The sequence below is a fragment of the Arachis ipaensis genome, chromosome B10 (assembly GCF_000816755.2).
Source record: "Arachis ipaensis cultivar K30076 chromosome B10, Araip1.1, whole genome shotgun sequence".
NCBI classification, from domain to species: Eukaryota; Viridiplantae; Streptophyta; class Magnoliopsida; order Fabales; family Fabaceae; genus Arachis; species Arachis ipaensis.
Window position 1 is genome coordinate 119,228,064 of NC_029794.2, and position 6,159 is coordinate 119,234,222.

Consider the following 6,159-nt stretch of genomic DNA (forward strand, 5'->3'; position numbering starts at 1 on the left):
ACCTCTTAATTGAGTATGAGGAGACTATGCTATTTGAGCTATTACTCGTTGGTACTCATTAACTAATTTAATGCACAAGAGAATATATTATTTAATTAAGAATAACAAATAAAAGTTGTAATTATTTCATAATAAACTAACATGACAAATAAAAATTATTTCATATCATTAACTAATTTAATGCACAAGAGAATATATTATTTAATTAAGAATAACAAATAAAATTGTAATTATTTTATAATAAACTAACACAATAAATAAAAATTATTTCATATATACCTAATCAAATTCTAATATTCTACTTTTTTTAACAAATCTTATTCAAATAAACATTAAACATCTAATTAACATATAAGTAATATCAACTAAAAACTATATAAATTAAAATATATTAACTAATTAACACAAGTTGACTTCAAAATTCAGTGCTCTAATCACATATCAAATTGCATTCAGCCTACTAATATTTTTTTTATCGAACATAACTCCCTTGTCTAGCCATGTATGCTTTTAAAACTATCCCAAACTAAAACAAATTAGAATGAAGTTTATACAACGTTCTAACGTATCTCAAGTACTATGCCTGCTTTTTTGTTACATACGTGTCTCGAGTACACCATATTTGATTACTATATTTTGAGCGTATTCCGATAGCACTCAAGTTGTGTTTTGCCTGTTTTATATCTAAAATATAGTATATCTAAAATGTGCATAATTTAATTTAAGACTAAGTACGCAAAATATGAACTATTTTGTATATACATAAATATACCACATGTACTATGCCCTATAACTCGGAACTGCTCGCCTATATCTCGGCCACGTCAGCCAAAACGGATGAAACAAATAATGGATAAACACATAACAATAACGATCACCAAGAATCTCGGCTAAAAACCGAGATCCACTCTAACAAACTATCAAAGAGAATCAATCCACGAATCTATAAAACGGCTGTTACCAAATCAAATAACACACTGGAATACACTCGTACATACTTCTCCACGCTTATACTCTGTTTTATAACTACTCTCCACTAACTTGATCGTCGGAGTCCTTTTTGCAGGTTCTCCGCCCGGTTCGTGCTCAAGCTAGGCGTTTCTCCGCTGCAGGACAAAGTCCCTTTCATCAACCACTGGAAGCCGACATCTAGCACGGAGCCGCACACCCTTGCACGAACATTTGGCGCCCACCGTGGGGCCGACCATCCCCACCTCGCTCTTTAAGTTCCTAAGGTCAACAGCGTAACATCTTGCTTTCTACTCAGGTGCCAAGCCATGACGGACCACTCAGTGACGCCTTCTACCAACCCGACCAATGCTGACCTCCTAGCCGCGAACGCCGCCCTGTTTGCAGAAAACCAGCGGATGGCCGAGCAATTGGCGGAGGTACAGAAAAATGACGAACAGAAGGCCAATAAGAAAATAGCCACAGATCAGCATGACGAACGTCAGTCAGAATCCAATGTGAAGACGGGGGAAACTGTCCCCAAAACGACACGCCGACGGACGAATCCTTTTTCAGAAGAGATAATGAGTTTTAAAATGCCCAAAAGTTTTACACTTCCAATGACCCTAACGCCGTACAAGGGGATCGGAGATCCTAAAATCCATGTCACGAAATTTGAATCAATGATGTTTCTTAATAGTGACTCCGATCCCATCTTGTGCCGGTCTTTTCCTACTTTCTTAGATGGGGCAGCCCTATTATGGTTTTCTAACCTACCTGCAGGTTCAATAACAAGTTTTGATGAATTCGCCAAATTATTTATTAATCATTTTGCAGCTTCTAAAATTTATGTGCGGGACTCAGACTACCTCAGCACGATCAAACAAGGACAACACGAGAGTTTGAAGGAATACATGATGCGGTTCACAGAAGCAGCAATGCAGATCCCCGACCTTAATCCCGAAGTACAACTGCACGCCATCAAGAGCGGCCTTCACCCCGGGAAATTCCAGGAAGCAATCGCGGTAGCAAAACTGAAGACACTAGAGGAATTCCGAGAAAAAGCCCAGGGCCAGATCGAAATCGAAGAACTCAGGGAAGCACGGAGAAGCGAAAAACCAATGAGGAAAGAGGAAGAGAGGCCTCATCGGCCCATAAGCAAAGACTCTAGGAAATCATTCAAACTAGCACCGAAATTTGATACATACACAAAATTCAACACAAAAAGGGAGGAAATAATCAAAGAGATCCTGCACAACAAATTGATCAAACCACCAGTCCGAGCAGGATCATACCAAGATCAGAAGTACGTGGATAAAAGCAAACACTGCGCTTTTCACCAAAAGTTCGGCCATACCACAGACGAGTGCATTGTAGCAAAAGACCTACTGGAGAGACTGGCCAGGCAAGGACTCTTAGACAAATATATCTCGTCAAGAAAGCAGCGAGACACAGAAAAAGAAGCAGAAAGGGACAGCAGACACAAACAGGTCGAAACACCCCCATCTAAGGGGATCATAAACTACATCTCAGGAGGCTTTGCCGGAGGCGGAACCACCGCCTCGGCCAGGAAAAGGAATTACCGAGCAATGATGACAATGGAAGGATCTCGCCTGGAACGACAAGCACCCAGTCCGACCTCACGCATCGACTTCAGCACGGCCGACCTTAAAACAACCTATCCGAATCTAGATGATCCAGTTGTCATCTCGATTCACATGGGGGAATTAACAGTAAAAAAGGTCTTGCTCGACCCAGGGAGCAGTGCCGACGTCTTTTTCTACTCCACCTTCAAAAAGATGCATTTCAGCGACAACGCACTACAACCGTCGCCCGGAGAATTGGTAGGGTTCTCTGGGGAAAAGGTATCGGTGTCCGGGTACATTTGGCTGAGGACAACAATTGGGGAACCTCCAAATAGCAAAACACTGGATATCCAATTTCTAGTGGTCGATTGCCCTAGCCCTTATAACATCATTCTCGGACGCCCATCATTAAATGCTTTCGGCGCTATTGTTTCAACTGTTCATCTTTGTGTGAAATTTTCCTTGCAGGGTAACACGGTGGGGACAGTTTACGCCGACCACAAGGAGGCAAGGCAATGCTACAACGCAAGCCTCAAAACAGTAAAGAAGGAGGAAACACCTCGGATTCACACTGTTTATAACTCGGAACACATACCAACGCTGGCTGAGCTAGATCCCAGAAACGACGACAGTCGTCCAACACCAACAGACGACCTCGAACAGGTAAAAATAGGTTACGATGAGAAATTTACTAACATAGGATCGGCATTCATTGCAGGACGAAGGACCGACCTTATCACAATGTTACAAGACAACGCCGACCTGTTTGCATGGACGCCAGCTGACATGCCCGGTATCGACCCTAATTTCATTTGCCACAAGCTGGCTGTCAATCCAAACTTCCGACCTATACGACAAAAGAAAAGAAACCTGGGAGACGAAAGGAGAAAAGCGGCAGAAGCAAAGACCAAAAAACTCCTGGAGGCAAGGTTTATCCGGGAACTTCGATTCTCAGCATGGCTAGCAAACGTCGTGATGGTACGAAAAAACTCGGGAAAGTGGCGCATGTGTGTAGATTTCACCGATCTAAACAAAGCATGCCCTAAAGATGGTTACCCCCTCCCCAACATAGACAGATTGGTAGACGACACCTCGGGATTTCCAGTGCTCAGTTTCATGGATGCCTATTCAGGCTATAACCAAATTCTCATGCATCCAGATGACGAAGAAAAAACAGCATTTATCACAGACCAAGGAAATTTTTGCTACAAAGTCATGCCCTTTGGGCTGAAGAATGCGGGGGCAACATATCAGCGGCTTATGGACAAAGTCTTCAAAGATCAGATAGGCAGAAACATTGAAATATACGTGGATGACATGGTGGTAAAATCAACTTCGGAAGAACAGCACAAACACGACCTGGACGAAGTATTTACACAGCTCAGAAAACACAACATGAGGTTAAACCCAGAAAAATGCGCATTCGGAGTCAAGGGAGGCAAATTCCTCGGCTTCTTGCTGACAAACAGAGGAATAGAGGCGAATCCAGACAAATGTTCAGCTGTAATTAACATGTAATCTCCTAGAAACAAAAAGGAGGTCCAACAGCTCACAGGTCGGCTGGCAGCTCTTTCTCGGTTCTTGCCAGCAGCAGCAGAAAAGTCATACCACATCTTCAACACCTTAAAGAAGTCGAACCAATTTGTTTGGACCAAAGAATGCGAAGAAGCCTTCACCAAATTCAAAAACACCTTGGGATCACCGCGCATATTGAGAAAGCCAGAGCAAGGTAAGCCCCTGCACCTATTTCTTTCAATTTCCACTAACACAATCAGTTCGGTACTTGTAACAGATGACAGCAAAGAGCAACAACCAGTATATTTCGTAAGTAAAGTACTACAGGGTGCTGAAACAAGATACCCGACGATAGAAAAATTAGCATATGGATTAATCGTCACAGCTCGAAAACTTCGGCATTACTTCCAGGGATACCGAATTATAGTTCGGACAAATCAACCACTTCGGCAGATCCTAGCCAAGCCTGACCTAGCGGGAAGGCTAACCAAATGGTCGGTCGAACTCTCAGAATTTGACATCACCTATCAGTCCAGAGGATCCCCCAAGGCCCAAGCCCTAGCCGATTTCATCTCAGAATTCACAAATGAAGTAGAAGAAACAAAACCATGGGAATTGTATGTGGACGGAGCATCCAATGACAACGGATGCGGGGCAGGAATACTGCTAAAAGACAACCAAGGCGTATATGCCGAGCAATCGATCAAATTTCAATTTCAGGCAACGAATAATCAAGCCGAGTATTAGGCGTTATTGGCGGGACTAAGACTCGCGAAAGAAGTCCAGGTGCCGAGCTTACAGGTATATTGCGATTCCCTGCTCATAGTTCAGCAAGTAACCGGCAATTTTCAAACCAAAGATACACTCTTGGAAAAATACTTACACATTGCTAAGAACATGATAAAAAACTTTCAAAAATTTGAAATAACGCATATACCACGGGAACAAAACTCTAGAGCAGATATATTATCTAAATTAGCAACACACAGGGAAGATCAGCAGTCAGGAAAATTGATGCATCTCACGCTAACAAAACCTAGCCTAGATTTGCAGTATGTCTTGAATTTGTCACAGGGCGAAGACTGGCGAACACCAATAATACACTACCTGAAGACAGGAATAACACCAGAAGGCGACCCGAGGTCTTTCAAAAGGAAAGCAACCGAGTTCACCCTAATCGGAGATAGTCTATACAAACGTGGCTTCTCCCGCCCACTACTTAAATGTCTTGCAGGAGAAGACACTAGATTAACAATAGACGAAGTCCACGAGGGCATTTGCGGACATTATATCGGAAGCAGAAGTTTGACTACAAGGATCTTACGGGCGGGATACTATTGGCCGACCTTAAGATCAGACTGCACAGACAAGGTCAAAAAGTGCGAATCGTGTCAAAAATGCTCGCCACTGATACACAACCCAGCCGAGGTGTTACATACATCGGACGCAACCTGGTGGTGCACGAAGTTGTGATGTCCAGGCTCGAACAATCCCTGGTAATGGCTCCAAAGCTTGGTGCTTTGATCTTAATTCATAATTGTCACAACTTCGATACAACTAACCAGCAAGTGCACTGGGTCGTCCAAGTAATACCTTACGTGAGTAAGGGTCGAATCCCACGGAGATTGTTGGTATGAAGCAAGCTATGGTCACCTTGATGATCTCAGTCAGGCAGATATAAAGTGATAATGGAGTTTTCGAATATTATATAATAAAATAGGGATAGAGATACTTATGTAATTCATTGGTGAGAATTTCATGTAAGAGAATGGAGATGCTTTTCGTTTCTCTGAACCTCTGCTTTCCTGCTATCTTCATCCAATCAGTCTTACTCCTTTCCATGGCTGGCTTTATGTGATACATCCCCATTGTCAACGGCTACTTTCGGTCATCTCTCGGGAAAATGATCCAATGCCCTGTCACGGCACGGCTAATCGTCTGGAGGCATCACCCTTGCCAATGGCTTCATCTTATCCTCTCAGTGAATAATATGCTCACGCACCCTGTCACAGCACGGCTATTCATCTGTCGGTTCTCAATCATGCTGGAATAGGATTTACTATCCTTTTGTGTCTGTCACTACGCCCAGCAATCGCGAGTTTAAAGCTCG